General features: G+C 38.0%; 1 pseudogene; it reads left to right on the top strand.

Annotated features, from left to right (window-relative positions):
- Positions 1–2,386: 2,386 nt before the first annotated feature.
- Positions 2,387–23,259, top strand: LOC128904894 (uncharacterized; annotated as a pseudogene).
- The last annotated feature ends 160 nt before the right edge of the window (positions 23,260–23,419 follow it).

The following is a 23,419-nucleotide window of genomic DNA, read 5'->3' as shown; positions in this document are numbered from 1 at the left end:
TTTGATCGCTTCAGCGATCTGCTGGCCAAAGTGCCATGGGACAAAGCTCTAGAGGGAAGGGGGGCCCAGGACAGCTGGTCAGTATCACCAGCTGGGCAGAAGGATCACCTTCTCCGTGTCCAGAAGCAAACTATACCGGCAAAGAGGAAGGCAGGAAAGAATGCTAGGAGACCTGCCTGGATGAACAAGGAGCCCCTGGACACACTGTCACACAACAAGAAACTTTATAAAGAGTGGAAGAAAGGACAGCTAGAATGGGGGGCATATAAGGAAGCTGTCCGAGCAGCAAGGGAGCTGGTGAGAAAAGCTGAAGCTCAGTTAGAATTAAATCTAGCCAAGAAGATCAAGGGAAACAGCAAAAATTCCTATAGGTACATTAATGGTAAGAAGAAGACTAGGGAGGGTGTGGGCCCCCTCAGAAAGGAAACAGGGGAGCTGGTGACAAGTGACATGGAGAAGGCCGAGGTTCTCAATGACTTATTTTCCTCAGTCTTCACTGGCAAGGGCTCCAGCCACACTCCCAGAGTCACAGAAGACAATGGCAGGGGTTGGACAGAATTGTCCATCGTAAGTGAAGATCAGGTTCATGACCATCTGATGAACCTGGAAGTGAACAAGTCCAGAGGACCCAATAGGATACACCTGTGGGTACTGAAGGAACTGGCGTATGAGGTTGCTATATTATATTCCAAAAGTTATGTCAGTCTGGTGAAGTCCCTACTGACTGGAATAGGGGAAACATAATCCCCATTTTCAAAAAGGGAAAGAAGGATCAACCAAGGAACTATAGGCCAGTCAGTCTCACCTCCATGCCTGGTAAGATTATGGAGCAGATCCTCCTGGAGGCACTGCTGAGGCAGAAGAATAACGAAGAGGTGATTGGGTACAATCAACACACTTCACCAAGGGGAAATCATGCCTGACAAACCTGGTGGCCTTCAATGAGAAGGTCACAACATCAATAGACAAGGTGAGAGCAACTGACATCTTTTACTTGGACTTGAGCAAAGCCTTTGACACTGTCCCACATGACATCCTTGTCTCCAAGCTGATAAAATATGGGTTTGATGGACTCACAATTCAGTGGATAAAGAACTGGCTTGACAGCCACACCCAAATTGTGGCGGTCAGTGGGTCCATGTCCAAGTGGAGGCCAGTGACAAGCGGAGTCCCTCAAGGATCAGTACTGGGACCAGTCTTGTTTAACATCTTTGTCAGCAACATGGACAGTGGCATAGAGTGCACCCTCAGCAAGTTTTCCGGTGACACCAAGCTGTGTGGGGTGGATGACATGCTGGAGGGAAGGAATGCCATCCAGAGGGACCTTGTCAGGCTGGAGAGGTGGGCCCATGCCAACATCATGAAGTTCAACAAGACCAAGTGCAAGGTCCTCCATCTGGGTTGGGGCAATCCCAAGCACCGATATAGGCTGGGCAGTGACTGGCTTGAGAGCAGCCCTGAAGAAAAGGACTTGGGGGTGCTGGTAGATAAGAGGCTCAACATGAGCCATCAGTGTGCACTTGCAGCCCAGAAAGCCAATTGTATCCTGGTCTGCATCAGGAGAAGCATGGCCAGCGGGTCGAGGGATGTGATCCTCTCCCTCTACTCTATGGATGTGCTGAAACGTGTCCAGAGAAGGGCCACAAGGATGATCAGAGGGCTGGAGCACCTCTCCTATGAGGACAGACTGAGAGAGTTGGGGTTGTTCAGTCTGGAGAAAAGAAGGCTCTGAGGAGACCTTATAATGGCCTACCAGTATCTTAAGGGGGCCTACAAGAAAGTTGGTGAGGGATTTTTTAGGATGTTGGAGGAGGACTAGAGGGAATGGATTAAAACTAGAGATGGGATGATTCAGACTGGACGTTAGGAAGAAGTTCTTCACCATGAGGGTGGTGAGACACTGGAACAGGTTGCCCAGAGAGGTGGTGGAAGCCCCATCCCTGGAAGTGTTCAAGGCCAGGCTGGATGGGGCTCTGAGCAACCTGATCTAGTGGAAGGTGTCCCTGCCCATGGCAGGGGGGTTGGAACTAGATGATCTTTAAGGTCCCTTCCAACCCTAACAATTCTATGATTCTATGATTCTATGAATTATTGATAAGAAGGCAAAAAGTAAATTATTTGGAGTAACTGCAAAATAAAGTTTAATCTACACAACTGTAAGATGTTCTCTCTCCTCACTCCATATTATTATTATTGTCAATTTCTGGGTTTTTTTTTTTCTAATTTAATCTTAAGGGAGTAGAAAATAGACTTTGCTTTAGTATGTAAGCAGTTCATAGCAGGATGCCTACACTTCAAGATCAGTGAAGCCTTTAGACACTAACGAATAACAAAATGTATGTGTTCCTACTCACATAACATGCTTCACCAGAGAACATGGAAGTAAATGCCTGGCCAAACTCTTTTCATTCCCAGTAATGAAGATGAAGTGTTGTCAGAAATCGAAGACTTCAAAAAGAGATTTGATGGAGTAAAAATTGTAAAACTACAAGTTCCTTGGCTGAAACAGGTAAGATTTCTGAAAAAGTGATTCTACTGCTGGTAACAAAAATATCCAATCCATTTTGATTCAGTGATACTGCATCCGTAAACTGGTTGTGAAAAAAATCTTTTTATAAAGGTGACCCTGAAAACTGCAGATGAGTGAGACAATTCAGTATCGGGGCTGCGAATTGAACAGTGCCTATGAACAAGAGGCAGATCTATGATGAGCTGGATGTTCTTTGGTTTTGTTTTTTTTTTTTTTTCTCCTCACAGTCTCTGAAGGATGTAAAGCAAAGTCAGAACTACCTTAAAGCAGCAGGTGAGCATTATACCACCTGAGGGACTCAGAACCTTTGTGAATCAGATCAGTAAAGATTTGATGATTCAGGAGGACACTTTAACCCCCTAAAAATACCATCATTTTAACAGCAATTCTCAAAAGAAAGCTGGGAAAAGAAGCAAAAAAGTTGTGGTCAGCTGCTGCATAATCAAGTTGTCTACTAAATAAAACTGAGACCTTCTACTTATCCTACAGCTCTGTCAGATTTTTTCCCCAAAATATTCAAAGGAAATCAATAACATATCAAGAACACAGCAATACCTGGCAGTTTAATTTTAGAAAGTCTGCAGATCAATAGCTTTAGAAAGGCTTACAGTTCTTCAGAATATAAGTGCAGTAACTAAAGCTGGGGACTGTGTATGTCAGGGTGTATGTATGTGTGACTGAGAGAGAAGCTGAGATTTACATTCATTACTGAGACTTTCTGCAACATTGTATTTCAGTCACTACCTTTACTGTTCCTTTGTGAGAAGGTTTTACAGCTGAATGTGTTTCATTCCTTTAACTTAAACAGTTATTTGATTTAAATCGCTACAGAAGAAACTTCATGGTTTTTCTACAGTTTAGATTGAAAGAGCATTTCCGTTGAGATGCTGATTCAGAAGTTTTTAACTAAGCCATATAATTGCCACAGGTTTCTCTACAAGATTTATGCTCAGTATTGAAATATTCATATTTAATGATGAACATACTCGGTTATTTTTTTTAAGTGAAACATAAGTTTAAAAAAAAAGTAAATTATGTAGTATAACTTCAAACTCACAACTTCAACAGAAAAGCTGGTCTTTTTAGGGTTTAATTAACAAATTCTGATAATATTGATTTATGTTTACAATCTGAACCAAACCAAACAATCTTCAAGTTCAGTTATTATAATGAACTATATATATAAATATATATATAAATGCAAAACACGAAAATCCTGATACACCAAACACACATGCAGCAAATATTTAGTTGGCCACAGGAGCACCATTTTTGCTGTCCTATAAAAAGTATAAATAATTATACACAGACTACTCTACAAAGCCTTACCAAATGGTAATGCAAGATTCATTGGCTGACAGGTGAATATGATCCAAAATTTGTAAGTAAAACATAAAATTTATCTTATAAAACTTACAGTACAAAAACTCTAAGCTTTATTTAAATGTTTTGTTCGTGGAGAAGCAAGAGAAACAAACATACGTAATTAAGCCAGTGTATTGTGTCAGAGCAACCAATTCCATAGTAATATAAAAGGGAACCCATTAGCACACATCAGAGGTCCATTTTCTGGCATATAATGTGCTTGGAAGAAGTCAGTTTAGCTTTAAGATTACCTCTTTAAATATTTGGATTTTTTTAAAGATTATATTTACTCTATTGTCTGTTTAAAAATTAAAACCTAGAACTATAATATTGATATCTTGATTTGGGTTTTTCTCAGCTTATTTCATAGAATCATAGAATCATTATGGTCAGAAAAGACCTTTAAGATCATCAAGTCAAACCGTTAACCTATCACTCCCAAGTTACCATTAAACCATGTCCCTAAAACCTCCAGGGATGGTGACTTCACCACTTCTCTGGGCAGCCTGTTTCCAATGCTTGGTAACCCTTTCAGTGAAGAAATTTTTCCTAATATCTAATCTAAACCTCCCCTGGTGCAACTTGAGTCTGTTTCCTCTTGTCCTATAGACTGTTACTTGGGAGAAGAGACCGACACCCACCTTGCTACAACCTCCTTTCAGGTTGGGGGGGGGCAATAATGTCTCCCCTCAGCCTCCTTTTCTCCAAACTGAACAATCCCAGTTCCCTCAGCCGCTCCTCATAAGCTTCATTGCCCTTCCCTGGACGCACTCCAGCACCTTAATGTCTTTCTTCCAGTGAGGCCCAAAACTGAACACAGTGTTTGAGCTGGGGCCTCACCAGTGCCGAGTACAGCGGGACAATCACTTCCCTAGTCTTGCTGGCCACACTATTTCTAATACCCGCCAGGATGCTGTTGGCATTCCTGGCCACCTGGGTACACTTCTGGCTAATATTCAGCTGTCTGTCAACTAACAACTCCAGGTCCTTTTCTGCCAAGCAGCTTTCCAGCCACTCTTCCCTAAACCTGTAGCACTGCATGGGGATGTTGTGATACAAGTGCAGGACCTGGCACTTGGCCTTGTTTTCTTCATATCTCTGCTATACAGTTAGTGGAGAGGAAAGGAGGGTCTTAGATCATACTTAATTTCCTGATTTTAGACCTCTGTTTTAGAAGGAGTGGGAAAAATATGCATGTAAATGTATTTGTGTCTTCCCATTGACTAGACAGGAAGTGACAACCAGATATGAACAGCTAATCTGCTGAAATACACTTTTTCTGGTGGCACTGTCATGTTTGAAACAAAAAAAAAAAAAAAATCAAAACGGTACAATTTCACGGAATCACGGAATCACGGAATCTTCAGAGTTGGAAGGGACCTCTAGAGATCATCTAGTCCAACTCCCCTGCTAGAGCAGGATTGCCTAAAGCACATCCCTCAGGGCTGCATCCAGGCGGGTCTTGAAAATCTCCAGAGAAGGGGACTCCACAACCTCCCTGGGCAGCCTGTTCCAGTGCTCTGTCACCCTCACCATAAAGAAGTTTTTCCGTGTATTTGAATGGAACTTCCTATGTTCTAGCTTGTGCCCATTGCCCCTTGTCCTGTCGCTGGGAACCATTGAAAAGAGCCTGGCTCCGTCCTCCTTAAACCCACCCTTTAGATACTTGTAAACATTAATCAGGTCCCCCCTCAACCTTCTTTTCTCCAGGCTAAAGAGTCCCAGCTCTTTCAGCCTTTCCTCATAACGGAGGTGCTCCAGTCCCATAATCATCTTGGTTGCCCTACGCTGGACTCGCTCCAGTAGTTCCCTGTCTCTCTTGAACTGGGGAGCCCAAAACTGGACACAGTACTCCAGTTGTGGCCTCACCAGTGCAGAGTAGAGGGGGAGAATGACCTCCCTCGACCTACTGGCCACAGTCTTCCCTATGCAGCCCAGGATGCCATTGGCCTTCTTGGCGACAAGGGCACACTGCTGGCTCATGGATAATTTGCTGTCTACCAGGACCCCCAGGTCCTTCTCCTCAGAGCTGCTTCCCAGCATGTCCGCCCCTAACATATACTGGTGTTTGGCATTCTTCCTTCCCAGGTGCAGGACCCTACACTTGCTTTTGTTGAACCTCATTAGGTTCTTCTCTGCCCAGCTCTCCAGCCTGTCCAGGTCACGCTGGATGGCAGCACGGCCCTCTGGAGTGTCGGCCACCCCTCCCAGCTTGGTATCATCAGCAAACTTGCTGAGGATACACTCTGTCCCCTCATCTAGGTCATTAATGAATATATTGAACAAAATTGGTCCAAGTATTGACCCCTGAGGGACACCACTGGTTACAGGCCTCCAACTGGACTCTGTGCTGCTGATCGCAACCCTCTGGGTTCTGTCACTCAGCCAGCTCTCGATCCACCTCACTGTCACCTCGTCTAGCCCATACTTCCTCAGCTTCCTAATGAGGATGTTATGGGAGACAGTGTCAAAAGCCTTGCTAAGGTCAAGGTAGATGACATCTACTGCTCTCAGCCAGCCAACCCGTTATAACATCATAGAAAGCTATCAGATTGGTCAGGCATGATTTGCCCTTGGTAAATCCATGCTGACCACTTCCAATAACTTCCTGTTCCTCTATGTGTTTGGAGGCGACATCCAGAATGAGTCGCTCCATTACCTTCCCAGGGGCAGAGGTGAGACTAACCGGCCTGTAGTTCCCTGGGTCCTCCTTCTTGCCTTTTTTGAAGATTGGAGTGACGTTAGCCTTCCTCCAGTCCTCAGGCACCTCTCCTGTTCCCCATGACTTTTCAAAGACGATGGAGAGTGGTCTAGCGATAACATCTGCCAGCTCTCTCAGCACTCGCGGATGCATCCCGTCAGGGCCCATGGATTTATGAATGTCCAGCTTGGCCAAGTGGTCTCTGACCCGGTCCTCCTCAACTAAGGGAAAATCTTCCTCTCTCCAGACCTTCCCCCTTGCCTCCAGGGTATGGGATGTGTGAGGGACGGCTTTATCAGTGAAGACCGAAGAAAAGAAGGCATTCAGTAACTCTGCCTTCTCTGTGTCTTCCACCACTAGGGCACCCGTCTCATTCATCAGTGGACCTATATTTTCCCTAGTTTTCCTTTTTCTGTTGATATACTGGAAAAATCTCTTCTTGTTATCTTTAACTGCAGTGGCCAAGCTGAGTTCTGATTGAGCTTTGGCCCTTCTAATCTTCCCCCTGCATAGCTTTGTTATATCTTGATAATCCTCATAAGTTGTGAAGCCCCTTTTCCAGAGAATGTAAGCCTTAATTAATTACTAATTTGATGAGCAAATTATAACCTCATACACTTTCATATCTTTCTGAATTAAAGGGGTAGAGATCAAGAAAATGGTTCTACTGCTACATCTCATTTTTGTTTGGATTTTTTTTTCTGTACGCCATTAATAAGATAGTAGCACTAAACTCCAAATAGAAGGCCAATGGACAATTTAAAAGCTACTTCTGTTTGTTTAAAATGGTTTATTTCTATAAGTGAAGAAATTTATATCATCAGGTCTTGATTTCAGGAATACATCCTTCTTCTTGGATGTGTTCAAAGGAAATTCTGCAAAGCTACCTCGATCTGAAAAGGCAGCTTAAGTGCTCAGAACAAGAAATCATAATGCTCTAGATGTCACAGGCACCTCACCACCTGCTTAACCTTAAACAGATAAGGAATCTCTTTGACTTTAAAGTGGCAGTTTATTACTTCATGGGTAAGTACTTGTCTAGACAGAGTCATAATAACTTTCAAGAAGTACCTAATACCCCTATTATTTGTCTGACAAAATCATGGTCAGGTTCAAACATTCCTGGCACCAGGAATAGGTGTGAGTTATGAGCACAGTAGTTTCTGAATAAGTAAGTGTAAACTGATTCACTAGGAGAAAAGAGAGTTGGTCACAGGTAGTTTCATGTAACTGCTTCTTCTTTCATTTCCTTTCATTTCCTACAGACAAATCTGCTCCCTGCACCATTCGCTATAAAAAAGCATTTCAGTCCTGCAAAACCTCTCACATGACTTTCCATTCAGAGAGGCAGTCTAACCCATAACTCTAAACAGGTAAAGGGAAAACTTCAAAGACGCTGAAACTGTGCTGTCCTCTTCAATGAACTATGCTGATTCATACCAACTGAGTGTTTGGATCAAAACCTCATTTTGTGGAAAGTGTTCCCTCCAGTATTCTGTTAAAATTTTCAAATGTCTTAGTGATGCATCTGTGGAGAAATATTTTCCTAAAATGCCACCACTGCTTTCATTGTTAAGAACGATAATGGGTATAGCAGCCAGTTTCTAAGTCCCTTCACTTAAAATCCAGTTTCTATAAGAGTAAAAAAAACAATAAAAAAAAAAAAACAAACAATTAAACAACCCTTGAACTGAGTCCGCTTCTTGCAATCTTATTACTTTTAGGTGGGACATGCTACTGTAACTAAAACACTGACCTGAGAATGGCACGCACAAAAAAAAATTGTGAATAGTTTCCAGTAACAATGAACTTATAAATAGTAAATTTGTAGTCAATTTTACACCTTTCAATACTTAGACTCAGCTATGCATCAACCTTCAATTATATATAAAGCCTTAGGTTTGCTGCTCACACTGACAGAGAATTATGTAATTCAATTCATATATGATCATCCGAACATTAATTATTTACTTGGATAATTCTGTTTTATATCAGCTTACTATAAGGTACTCCCAAAATGCACTTTATTAGCTGTAGGAAATATACAGCTTTATTAGCTGCTGCAATACTGATTGCCTTACTCACTCTGGCAACCCCACGAAACTCTGAAAAATCTGTAAAAAGTCTTAGCTTTTTATGAGCTTCAATATAAGTCTTATGCTCATATTGAACAAAATCTACAAAGCGTTAGATGAGTTGAGACGGTAAAGGTGCTGGGCTACTAGTGCCTTCAGGACGTGCCTTGAGTATCACTGATATAATTATATATATATGTACATATATATATATGTATGCGCGCGCGCGCGCACACACACACACACACACGGAGTTTTCACAGGAAAGAGGAAATGTTCAGGATTTGCCAGCTAGGCAGGCAAATAAATTCTTACAGAAGTTAGCATTAATTCTACCACTATTCTGCACTCAAAATTTACCATATTGGAAATTAAAATGGACAAGAAATTAGAGAAGATGAGCCTTACAACTGCAGAGGTACAAGGAGCTATCTTAGATATGGAAGAATAAATCACTATCAACACAAATAGATAATCAACGTAATAGCAGAGCAAATAAAGCTACTGGCTGACAAATTGGAAGAACACAAGAACCAAAGGAAAAAGAAGACTGATTGAACACACAAAATATACTGAAGGAAAGCAACCAGAAAGAGAAAGGTTTGTGCAGGAAGGGACCTTTAAAGGTCACCTAGCCCAGCCCTCTGCAAGGGACATCTTCAACTACATCGTGTTGCTCAGAGCCATGTCCAACCTGACCTTGAATGTTTCCAGGGATGGCACATCTACCACCTCTATGGGAAACCTGTTCCACTATTTCACCACCCTCATCAGAAAAAGTTTCTTCCTTATATCTACTGTGAATCTGCCCTCTTTTAGTTTAACCCCTTGTCCTATTGCTACTGCTAAAAGTTTGTTCCCATCTTTCTTATAAGTCCCCTTTAGGTACTGGAAGGCCACTATAAGGTGTCCCTGGAGCCTTCTGTTCTCCAGGATGAATAATCCCAATTGTCTCAGCCTTTCTTCATAGGAGAGGTGTTCCATTCCTCTCACCATTTTTGTGGCCTCCTCTGGACCTGCTAAAAGGTTTTCAAGGACAAGAGTCATCCTTATAAGTGGTATATAACATTTGATTTTGGATTATTCCTGACAAAAGAAACTAGGAAGACAAACACTAATAATTTTCAGCCATAGGACATGCCACACTGCCTTTCTAATCATAACTACTATTTCATAATCTTAGAAATATAAAGAGACTATTAGAAACTCTGGTGAATAAGGAAAGAGTTAACTGGTAAACTATCTATAGAGATATTATCTCATGCTATTTCCAACTCTGAATTACATTAAGTTCCTGTGGCATCCAAGCTTAGAGGGAAAAAAAAAAAAGGAAAGGAAAAAAGTCTGTGTCAGACTTCTGCATTTGCCTGTTTCTTATTGGAATTAATTAAGTTATAACATCTGAATCAATAAGTTGCCACTGCATTATTTACTGTATTTTCATTATGTCCTCATCGGTTGATGAAATGAATGCAATTTTTGAAAGCTCCTTCCTTATTTTTAGAAGTTAGTCCAATAAACATAACCAATGACAACTTGAGAAGCTGGGATGCATCTAATGCCTAATCTAAATAGATGTAAAAATAGTCAAAGATTGATTTTGATAGGTAACTTATAGACATCCGTAAATGGAATTCAGTTACAGCTTTTTAATATATAATTATCAATTGTTTTACAGCACTCAGAATTGGGCTAGGTGCTTCAGAGGAAACATAACAAACTATTCCCTCCCAAGATGTGAACATTGAACATAAAAAGCATCTTCCAGCTAAAATTCCCTTCCACTTCTCACCAGAGAGATTCGTTGCCAACATTAACTACTTACTCACTGCTGTAATGCACACTAGAGATGACAAGGGAATTGCTTAATTCAGAACAACTTTCCCTAGGCATGCTAATCTCCGCAGTCAGGAAATAGCCAGAACAAGTGTGTTAACCCTCTCTAAACCTCAACAGGCTTAAATTGCCCATTTCTGAGCCTAACAAAGAAGTTTGTGGTTTTGCCATATTCAAAGATTTGATGATATGAAGTTATATGTTAGGGTACCTTTTCTTCATTTTCTACCATTTTTCTTTATTTTAGATTATTTTTCTATTTCCTACTCACTTCACGTTTTTATCTTTTTCCTTCTAATGATTTCCATTTTTTGAAATGTTTTTCATAACTGTCTTTTCTTAATTTAGTTTTCTCCCTCCCTGAAAAAGCCACTTTACTTTCCTTTGTTTCTTTCTTTCTTCTCTTATTCTGTCTTGTTAAAAATCTTACTCTCATATTTCATAACTGGTTTTCCCCCTCATCCCTTCCCATCCAGTCTTCTACATCAGAGCAAAGTGTTTTCTGTACTTAGTTAATTTTTTTCTCCATCTCCCTACCCAGCCTTCTAGTTTTCTTACATTCAGTCTATATATTTTCCTAAATAAACCATTGTTTTCCACACTACTTGTCTGAAAATGCTTCTCTGCAAACATTGGTTGGAAGAGGATTCATTTCTTCCAAGCTGAGGTGTTTCCACTATATTACCTCTCTGTGTGCACTTCTAATGCTACGTTCCTCCATTTCTTTCCCTTTTCTTACAGTTGTTGGATTGTTGTGGTCTCATTTGCCATCTTCCCAGTCCTTACTCTTTCTGCTGGAGTCTTCTTTCTTCTTGCTACTACTCCTATCTTAACTGTCCTCCCTGATTTTTCTCTTTAAGTCCATTACCAAAAATGGTGGGTTGTTTTTTTGTTTTGTTTTGTTGTGCTTTGTTGGTTATTTGGTTGTTTTTATCCCTCCTCCACACAGCATTTCTCTGCTCAATGATTCTTATTGTCACTCTGTGTCTTCTCAACACCATATCCTTTCTTTTCCCACCCCCTCTCAATACAATGCATGGCTAGTTCAGAGAAGTTAGCACTTTTGTTGGCAATGGCATCTGAAACAGTTATTGCTAGACTTTCCCCATGCTATGTCTCACCCACAGACATTTCCATGACATATTCCTCTGTGTAGACTCCCCCTTCAACTCATTTTTAAACGTTCTTTTCTTTATTGAAGGACCAGTTTCAACATAGTTCTTGTTTTCATTAATGTGACTGGGTGAAGGATAACATGACAAGAACAAATATAGCAATGTAGACTTAATCATTTATGGACAAAGTTGTTCAGCATTTTAAGTACGTTTATGCAAATATTTTGAAAAAAGAATAGAACTTGTGAAAGCTAATACTTAAAACAATTCTAATATAAGAGAAAAAAACCCAAACAAACAAACAAACAAACACAAAACAAGGAGAAACCAGCAACCCAGTAAGTTATTCTTTACCACGTGGTAATTAAAGTATAAGCTAATATCAATGTTTTAAACTAAGTACCTGTTCACAGATGTTTTCTGATAAGCAGAAGATAGAGCAAGTTTTAGGAAGTGTTAGTGAAGACTATGCCTTTGAGACTATTAAAAGATGCTAACATTTCACAAATGAATGTCTGGAGTTAATGTTTCAAAAGAGGAAAAAAAAAGAAACGAAAGAAATATGGAGAGACAAAGTGGAGACCAATAATCAGTCATTGCTCATGATAATTACTGTCATCCATCTTTCAAAAATGCTAGCTTTTTTCTGCTTCCACATTTTGCATTCATTGCCTCATTCCCACAATTCCCCAAGCAATTCAGGATTCAAAAACATACACCTCCAATACTAAGTCATTTGTTTTACTTTGCATAATAATCACTTTTGTTTTAATAGCTTATGATATCTCATTTGTGAATTTTCATTAAAGAATGGTTCTTGTCTTTAAAATATCACAAAAATATACAGCCGACAATCAGAAGATGGAACTCCTGGTGGTAATGAATGAATTATTTGCAAGTGAGTTTCCAACATCATATGCATACACAGGCACAGTAATGAGCCATAGGAACAGAGTGATGCTAGTTTCATGATTGTGTAGCTAGCTATTCTTCATCTGTATTGCAACAGAAGGAGCCACACTGAAGGTCGTGATTTTGGTCATGATGGTAGGTCGGGGAATAACTGTTAACCTTATACTGGCACTGAATAAACTTCTAATAGGTAAGTTTTCCTTGTATGGATCATTCCCCTGGCTAGCAGCATATATTCAAACAAATAATGATTACAAAGCACAAAACTAGCTAAGTAAATAGTCAAGATGGAACAAGTCCTCCCTAGAATAAAGTTATCTATAACTATGCCCCCTGATGTATTAGCAACTACTGCTAGTGAAGAGACTTTCTACTGTATCAGTCTTTACTTTTTGCCTGTTTTATGAGAAAAATATGAAAAGAATAGACAGTGAGGTTTGTTGTCTAAAACTACATGAAAACACTAAGCTAATAATGAATCCGTAATCTATAGTATTTTAGATGCGCAGTTAAAGAATGGATTGAAGAACATTGAAAAATTTAAGTTTGGCAGTCAGTTACTCACAGACTGGGATCCCAATATATTTAACTTCAGCATTTAAAAACATGAAATCATATTTTGAAATATACACCTTGTGAAGATGGTAGTTGACTAAGCTCATTTACTGCAGCTGAAAAAAACTAAAAACTCACATTTGATTACCAAATCACTTAATCCCTCTTAAATTAGTACTTCTATTTTTTCTTTTTTCTTTTTTTTTTTTTGGTAAATACAATAACACCCACTTTCTCAAAATTCAGAGTTAAACTGTGAACTTGAAAAAAACTTTGTGTTCACTAATGAGAATACAATGGACATGGAGCGACCATGGAGAAATGCATGCCTGATGTGTAAGAAAAGATGGGATATTTACATATCACATTAGAAAGAGCACTGCAACATAAGGAGGCTTTTGATCAAGGAATGGAAAGACAGAATAATGCAGTAAATGGAAAAACACTGTTCATCCGTGTCGGGTAACATCACTGTTATCAGTCCTGCAGGATAACTTATTGCTATTATCAGTCCTAATGGAAATCATTGTGAAAAAAGCTGAGAGTGAGAGAAATATCAACCTGAAGATCAGTTAAAAAACATGTCATGGAGACAATGAGAAATGAAGATCCAGAGCAGAGGATTCACCACAGAAAGAGAAAGAATTGAAGATGTGCTATGGTAACCAACTCATATTCAGCAATGACTTTTATGTTAGTAGAAGTTTCAAGAGTCTACAGAAAATAGGTTAGGGTTTCACTTCAACTTGATTCACTTTGCAAAGTATTTGGCCGTATCATGCTGTTCAATATATGAAGAAAGGCTACCCATCAATGAGACTCTTTAGATGATTAATTGCTTTTTAGCCTTTTTGGAACATGCAAAGATAGCATCTTTCAGAGGGAAACCCATCAAAATATTACCATTGCTATTGGTCAGATATTATGTACAAACTATTGGCAATTACAATAGAATCAAAAACTTGCTTGTGCCTGTATTTATTTTAAGTGTATGCATGGCTTGCCTGTATAGCGAGTTTTCATACACAGTTCAAGAGTGAAATCACTCTTCACATTGTCTAATAAAACATTATAATAATATTCACTCACTGAGAATGATGACCATCTGAACAGCAGTGATGTACACAAGTGTGTAAGGAAGCCATTATAAAAGTTACTGCTCCTATCAATGCCTAGGTGATTTATACAATAAACTTACACTAATGCTAACCTGAGTTTTACATATAAATTCTCTGTTCATCAGTGGGAAAACAGACCCCAAAGTGTTTGCTTTAGTTAATCTCTTGCCTGTGCCTTTCACTACGGAAATAATCTAAATAATGCATAGGGATGGCATATTAGGTATCTTTCTACAGTTACAACATGATTAATTACAATGGCTAAGCCCCTAAACATTAAGTTGAATACTAATTTGGTGGCAGAATCTAGAACTGGGAAAGTGCAGAGGCCACATATTTTCTATCATGATTTTAATGCCACAGGAGTTAAAGAGAATGACAGAACTTTGGCTGTTACTTACGGATACCATTTGCATAGATTAAGAACCTGCAATTGTATATGTACTTTTGAAAGAAAGAGGAACATTTTAGATCTCATCGTTCAATATGATATGCAGACCTGGGTTGTCCGCTGTTTTGAAAACTTCACTGTCCACCAGGAAATGCTTCCTATGCACACATCACCTATAATTGCAAATACTGTTCATGGAATGAAAAGGGCAAAGGTCTGGCTAGCTAAATCACTGGTTTGTTAGAAGACATAATTATTCAGGGTGCAACTGTCATATGACTATCTGATGCCACAGACAATATTTATGTAAATGTTGCCATGACAATCTTATGCTATTAATGTGCATTGACGTAAATTATCATTTATTTTCACTATATAGTAAGGCTTACACAACAATAAGAGAACAATGCTTAAATGACCAAACAACAAATTGTATTTAATTGCCATTTCCATGAATACTCAGCACCAATGACTAACTGCAATATGCATCACCAATAGATTATGAAGTGCTCCAGGCAGTTTCAGACACAATTTGCTTTGTATATGTGTGCCCCATAGATTCATAATTAAAATGACAAGCTGAAGTTTTCATAGCAGGAAAAGAAAACACTAAACCAGTCAATCTGCCTTTCAGTGAAGACTGGTAAAAAGGCAACGGTTGTTAGGGGAATTAACAACAAAACACACACAAAAAAAATATACAAAAAACCCCACACCACAAAAAAAAAGTACTCCCATAGAAACAGTAGTTGGCATATCAATCAGCCCACTGGACACATGCCAATTCCATTTGCAGTAGATCTGCTACATGCGGCACTGATCCCATGCCAAATCCAACAAAGGGTCTGGATGATGTGCTGCCACAAGTGCCCCAGTCAACACCCCCTTCTCAAGCCTGCCTGGGATCACTGGGCATTCCTGCTGCATGACGGATTTGCCCATATCACTTACCTGCAGTGTCTACCGCTGGAAGGTGACAAATAGGAAAAATACTAGGCTCCACTGAGCTCCAGGGCTTGCAGTGACACTTCATAAAGAGAAGCAGAGGGATGGCTGTTTTCTCAACCCTAGTGTATGATAAATCCCAAAATCTCAGCACTACCGTGGCAAGCCTATTGATACCCATTTGTCACCAGAGGCCTAGAAGTATCCAATAGAAAAAAGAACCAAATAATGCGATCATATAATGAGGTATAGAAAATGGGGAATTTGTTGTATTTATTTTTCTGCAATTTGCTCTTTGCTATGTTCTCTTAAAAAAAAAAATAAATTGGTGGTTCAATGTGGAGGACAGTTTACTGCTTATTTTGTACTGGATGCTACTCTCTGAGAGGATGGAGAAGGAGAAAACAGAGTCATAGTGACTGGATTTGTCCCATGTATGTTCCTAAATTTTGCTGTTTGGCACTAAACTCACATAGGATGAAAAAATAAAAAAAACAATGTATAACACAATAATCCATCTTTCCTCTCCTCAGTAATATACCACAGATGTTTCAGAGAACAAAGTGATTTTCCGCAACAGGTCATACATGAAATATATAAAATGAAAGCTATTGCTGGTAAATGGTCTGTCTGTTCCACAGACAGTATTTTCTTTTGCCCTTTCCTTGTGGCACCTACTTCACAATATAAACGGACACTGTCAGCTTATGTTATGCTTCTGTTTGAAAATGTCAAGCTTAGTATGCCACATACACTAACTACAAAGACTACAATTGAAAGAAATTAAGGGGAAATAAACATCTTCCTTATTGTTTCAGAGTTAAGTGTGTGCATGCAACTACATAGCAGGTTTCACTTTTTCTCTTATTTTTATAATACTCCTGGAATTGATTAAGACTATCAACTGGGAAACACATTTTTAAGAAACTAATAATGTTAACAGAATATACATTTTGAGGACCTGTAACAGATAATACATTTCTTTTCAGTACGTAAATTTAAAAAAAATAAAAATTACTTGCTCTTCTACCATCCCATTAAGTTAAAAAAAATAAATCTGTAGAAAGCAAAGCATACTTTATTTTTTGTAGAGACTGTCCCTGACTCCTTTTTTGTCAAATACACATTGTTAACATCCTTTTTCTTCTCTGGCCTTCTTAGCCACAATTACTCGTGATAGTCTGTAATTCGAGGATTGTCTGCGTGGGAGCAACTGCTTGTTTTAAGACTGCATTCTGTGAGAATGGATGAAATATTCACTTATCGGTCACTGTAGCACCTTTTACAAAACACGCTCTTTTGAAATATGTGGTGTATAGAAGGCAGTTGATAAAAAACACAGCTATTTGAAAAAGGTGCAATCCTCAAATCCCTCTTGAGTTACCAGTACAGTAGCCTCTTTGTACTAGCAAACACAACAGACTTATCTTGATAATAACCTTCCATGACAGTCCTGGTCTATGCTGAATCTTCAGTCTCTAGGATATTTTACACACATTCAAGTTGTCCTCCCAGATGGACTAACTCTACTTACCTCCTCCTATAAATATACCCTAATTCCTCATGCTGTACATTGAGATCTGCTTTTGTGCCAGATGCAGAACAGTGGAAAGGCTTATGCATTTCCATCATTTTCTTTTATTTATTCCCCTCTTGAAGATGGGGAACAAAAAAAGGCTTAGGAAGGAGAGTGGAAAAATGAAATAGAAATTAAATATAGGTTTAGATTCAAAAGTTCTAGTACTCAAGTTTTCTCTATTACTGAAGTGAATTAAGTTGCTAATGTTTTGTTTCGTTGGGGGTTTTTTTGGTTGGTTTGTTGGGTTTTGTGGGTTGTTTTATGGGGTTTTTTTGGTTTTGTTTTATGTTGTGTTTTTGGGTTTTTTTGTTTGTTAGTTTTTTGGGGTTTTTTTGTTTTTTGTTTTTTGGTTTTTTTTAAAATAAGGAATGTTAGGTAAATTAATCTCACCTGCACAAGTCCATTCTGAAAAAGAACGTCCTTCTGATACAGTCCTCACAAGTTCCCTCAAAGGAAGTAATAAAGAGCCTCAGGCTCTTCTCTGCACTTACGGTCCCTCTTCAGACTTCCAGACTGAGTTGGGACTCCAGTATTGTGTGCCCTTGACCTCCAGATATGAAATCCAAGATTTAGTACCTTTGAATAATATAAAGACTTGGCATAGACTGGTTGTCAGAGAATTGTTTAACTGAATATTTCTTACTATTAGCTTCCTAAAATCCTTTGATCAAGAATTCGGTAATTAAATTACTGCCTGTCCTGTATATTGTTGTACAAACTTTCATCTTTCATGTTGTCCAATTAAAGCAATGTTCTTTTTGCACCTGAAAAAATATTTCTTAGTCATTGAAATTCAGTAGTTACAAGATATTTTACTTTGAAATTAATTTTTTTTTAATAATTTGAAAATCGGCCATTTTTATATAATGAAATTGTGTATTTTTCTATTTTTCATTTATTGTATAATTATTGTATATTATTGTATAATTGTCTTTGAAATAACTGTAAGGCTTCTGAAAGTCCAAACCAGACACAACTGAAAGCATTATTTTTTTTTTTTTTGGGTGCTTAGATGTTAATAAATATAATAAGTTTTTCTAATACAAATACATCAATAACCCATTTACTGATGTTTAATGTAAATACTTTATTTCTTTGCCTGATAAATTAATGGCTAATAACACACAATGACATACGTTGTATACATCCTATTGCACATTTTTATGTTCAGAGACACTATGGTTTGACTTCTTACGAAAATTACTATGCATAATAGATTTACCTTTATGTCCCAAATACAACTTAACTTTTATTTTGCAGTTTAAGAGACCAGAGTGATTTTAAAATATCTGTTTACAGCGACTAGGGAAGACATTCTCTTTTTTGGAGTTCATGGGAATGTGACCATAAATTAAGTCAAAGTTAGGATACATCTGTTTGTTGTTGGTTTGGATTTTTTTTTTTCTTTTTTTTCTTTGCCATGAAAGAAACAGCTGAGCAAAAGAAGGGTTGGTACCATGTGACTGAATTCTTTGCAGACCTCTAACAAATGCATTATAGACCACAGCTAATCAATCTCTCTTCCTTCACAGTACAAAGCAAAATCAGAAAAGGTTCCTCCTTTAATCAAAAATAAGAAAACCTGTCACTGGACTGGACTTGGTCAGCTAGGATTTAGATGCATGCCAGTAACTGCAAGAGCACAGAATGACACTAATAAATACCAGAAGTAGTTTACATAATGAAATTGCTGGAATACATAACGTTTTGTATAATTATTAAATCTTTACAAGCTCTGCAGACTTAAGTAACAGAGAGCTCATCTTCCATGCCAAGAAGAAAAGCATCAAATTAAATACTGTGTAATTTTTTTGTGTAATAATCTCTATACATCTTACTTTGCCGATCCTTGTGTGCTCACTACCACAGGCTGTGCCTATCTGCATTCATTGCCTGAAAACCTTAGGTTGGGCTCTCAGTTGACAACTTCAAAAGAATAAAAATATGCCTTATTGGAATAAAGGAAATCAAATCAGATTTTTGTTTCATTCAATTAAAAAAAAAGTAAAATATTGCCATGTACATATTTATAAATTCATAGTGAGATTAAACTATTTTATCAATGTATATATATGTTTACATTTATTTAATATATTATGATCCACATTTTGATTGCACTATAAGGAGATCCAAAGTTATGAGCACTGTAATGATATCACTTTGGTTTATATGACCCTGTTTTTGAAGACTTTTTAAAATAAATTTTTTCCAATAGTTATAAGGAATTCACCACACAACATTGATTTCTTTCTTGACAGCCACTTCTTTGACCACAAAGAAAAAAACAGATTCCAAAAGCAATCAACAAGCCTAAAAAAAGGCAGAGTCTATTGCCAGGGACACCAAGAACAACAACTTTCATGAGGAATATATTCCGACAAGGAGAAGAAAAGCTATAAAATATTGTCAGACATGAAGGGACATGCTGGGGAAGTAATGTAACAGAGGAAACGCAGCAAAGAATATTTGTGGAAAAAGAAGAGAAAGGCATTAGAAAGGAGAAAGTTATCTGCAGACTAGGGAGAAGGAAAGAAAGACAGTAGTACGAATCTGAAAGCAATACCAGAATGTGCAGTAGTTTTTTCGCTGTTGGGTTTTTTGTGATTTTTTTTTTTTCTTTCCAAAAAGGAACGAAAACTTACTTAGCGAAGGCAGTTAAACTACATTAAGCTTTTTCTTAAGTTATTTCAAACCTGTTGTGGGTGTTTTAGCAATATGCTTATAAATTGGAAGAGGAAAGATCTACAAGAGAATGAGGCAAATTTCAGTCTCATTTACTGAGGCAATGAAGCAGCGGTGCTGCTCATCAGAAGAGGATCTGAAACTGTCTGTGTAATGGTTGAACATACATATAAGGTAAAGAAATTCATGGAAATGTATTACAGAGTGTGTGACAAATTAACATTCTTCAAAGTCAAGAGTGGAAATGTGTGTGTAGATTCCAGGCATTCTGAAAACATACATTTTAGAAAAAAAAATTTAATATCCAAACCTGCAAGATGACATACAAGGTCAGCTGCCAATCTAAAAGAAAAAGAATGACATGAATAAAAATGAGTCCACACACTGTAGGAGAGATTCTCTAACAAGTCTGTGAAAGCCAATAAAATATTGATAGAACTCCTGGCTTGCAAATTTATTTGTAGGTCCTTAATAATTGAGGGCACTTGTCAAAATAGGCTCTGCCGCTGAGACCTCCCACTTTGATATAATTAACTCGAATGAGCTTCTCTTCATCATGAAGACAAAGGTGGGAAAAGTGATGTAACTGCTATCCATCTTATGCAGGGTTTGTACAACCTCTTCTTTATGACTGCTTTCACACACTGACTAATAGACACTTTCCACTTCAGATTTTAATTAAAAGCTATAAAAGCAGTCAGCTGTAGGCCATGAATGTGTTGGCAACAAAAAAAGTGCCATTATATAGTGGGAAGATCAAGCACTGTACAAATTTAGTGTGAAACCATGTTAAGTAGATCCATATGCCTGCATTTAATGTAATTCGAAGATCTACATGGTAGCAGTGGGAGTACTAAAGTAAAGCAAAATGTCAATTAAAGCCAGGACACACAGTTTAAGTATAATCATGTTAATTCAGTGATATATGAAACATTTCTTTTCAGATGTTTGCAAAGAAATCACAGCAAGTGAAAAAATATTTTTTTCCCTGAGTGTGACTGCAAGTATCCAGGTTGTTCCATAAAATGAAATGTTAAATTTATCCTAGTGAATATGAAATATATTCAATATAGCATAGATTAGAATTGTAGAAATCATTTAGAACAAAAAACATATTTAGTCATATATTGTCAATAAATGGAACTTTTTTTAATTGATTTATTGTTCATATAATTTACTAGAAAATTTAATAAAACTGTTATTGTGTGGAGCTTATGTGCTTTCATAATAAACATTTCATATTTGGAATTCAATCTGTTTTGATTGGAGGAATAAATAATCCTGTACAATTTAGCTGCCTGTTAAAATCAAGGTAATATTTAGTATCAACCTCCTAGTAAAAAAATATTTAAATATTTTAAATTTAATTTAACATTCACTATTATAATCACACAAAATATACTTCTTACTTTTTAATAAAAAACCCACAAAACCGCAAACAATCAAACTAGTTTTATTTAACAAGTCTTACAAGTATTTGAGAAAATCTTTAACTTGATCCTCTGTTCCTTCTGTAAGTAATAAAAGAACAGTTTTTTATTACAGTTCATACAAAAATTCTTAGAAGATGCTTTTATTTGACTCACCAATTTCATTATTTGAATAACTACATTTCTTGTTCATCAAGTTGTGGGCAAAACTTTTATGCAGAACACACTTCAGATTGTTGTGATGGAGTATAAGATCAGTGGCACAAGCCCACAGAACAGAAAATTATCCCCTGTATTTACCTGGAAGTATTAATTGAAAACTATTTACTGAAAATTGCTGTAGTTTCAGAAGATGCAAAATTCATATAGAAATAGAAGTCAAAATCCATGAACATGAACTTTAACTGATGTCTGCCTCACCCAACTGCTGTTGACTGATAATAAAAGCATCTAGTTATTAAAACAAGGACTCAGTACACTAGGCCATACGATGCTGTTTTGTAGCAGCTTCTCTGCAGAGAGTTTCACTGGGAACTCAAACACAAATGATTTCTGAAGTCTGTTCATACGTCTGTTCAAAAACACAGTCATCAGGGAGGTTGTGTAAATTGTACATAACAGTAGACTCAGTAAAGCATTATACTTCTTCATCCTTTCTTTTTTTCTCCCCAAAAGGAAGCGACACACTGACCTCTCAGAAGCCAAGGCAAATATCTCTGATCTTTCGTGTTTGATTTCTATACAGCAGAAAGCTATTTAGCATGCCTGAAATTGAAATGCAGAGTAGAAACAAGTTTGGCTTTGACAAATAAGGAAAGTTATGATCCACGTACAGGCTTATCCTCTAAATTTCTGAACCAGCCTTAATCTCCAGTAAATACTGAAAGGCTTCCTGAGGATATATACTAAAGACTCCACTGGTAGTACAAACAGCTTTGGAGATAAGTGCGGGTGCCCTTAAGCAACTTGAAAGCTCTCAGCATCATTCTGTGCTGTGCAACTTACACTGACTGAAGAGTCATTTTATGTTACAATTCCTTTCTACTCCATAAAATTATGCCCAAGATGAAAGTGATGCAAAAATCTATTGTCATTTTAGCTATAAGAGGCTCCTACTTAAGCTGTGAAAATCTTACTGAAGTGCCACTAGGAGGCTGCTCATAATCTAATAGTAATGTATAGTATTTAACTCTACATCTATTACTGATAAAAAATAGGCAATGATAAGAGCAGAGAGACTAGTTTATGAATTAAGAAGCACTTCAACAATCGTCTAATAACCAGTTATTCTGTTGTTTCCAGCCAGTGTTTTCCTTCTCACTAATTATTTAGGTAGTGAGCTACTCGTGTAATGTCAGAAAATCTCATCTTAATAAAATGAAAATTTCCAGAGGAACATAAATTTCAGCTTCTTCAGGAAATTATTTTGGGGCCCAAACCACAATTTCAGGTCTGTACTATGCATAAAAAGATCATGACACTTTCTGTAATGTCTAATATCTGTACATCTAGAGATATAGGGTGTATGTTAAGGAGGGCAAAAGGAGGAGGGAGGTGATTGTCCCCCTGTACTCAGCACTGGTGAGGCCACACCTTGAGTATTGTGTCCAGTTCTGGGCACCTCAATATGAGAGAGATATGGAGGTGCTGGAGCGAGTGCAGAGGAGGGCAACGAAGCTGGTGAAAGGCCTGGAGAATAAATCTTATGAGGAGCGATTGAAGGAGCTGGGACTGTTTAGTTTGAGGAAGAGGAGGCTGAGGGGAGACCTCATCACTCTCTACAACTACCTGAAAGGACATTGTAGAGAGGTTGCTGCTGGTCTCTTCTCACAGGTAATTAGTGATAGAACAAGAGGGAATGGGTTCAAGCTGCAGCAGGGTAGGTTTAGGCTGGACATTAGGAAAAAATTCTTCACAGAAAGAGTGGTCAGACACTGGAATAGGCTGCCCAGGGAGGTGTTGGAGTCACCATCCCTGAATGTGTTTAAGACTTGTTTAGATGTGATGTTAAGGGATATGATGTAAGGGAGAACTTTGTAGAGTGGAGTTGATGGTTGGACTCGATGATCCCAAGGGTCTTTTCCAACCTAAATGATTCTATGATTCTATGATTCTATGTTGGAGATATAGGATGTAGATGACCTCAGTTCAGGGATTGACTACCAACTCCCACATGCTAGGCGAC

Source organism: Rissa tridactyla, chromosome 1, assembly GCF_028500815.1.
Source record: "Rissa tridactyla isolate bRisTri1 chromosome 1, bRisTri1.patW.cur.20221130, whole genome shotgun sequence".
Lineage (NCBI taxonomy): Eukaryota > Metazoa > Chordata > Aves > Charadriiformes > Laridae > Rissa > Rissa tridactyla.
Note: the sequence above shows the minus strand (reverse complement) of the source record. Positions and strands in the feature narration are given on the sequence as shown.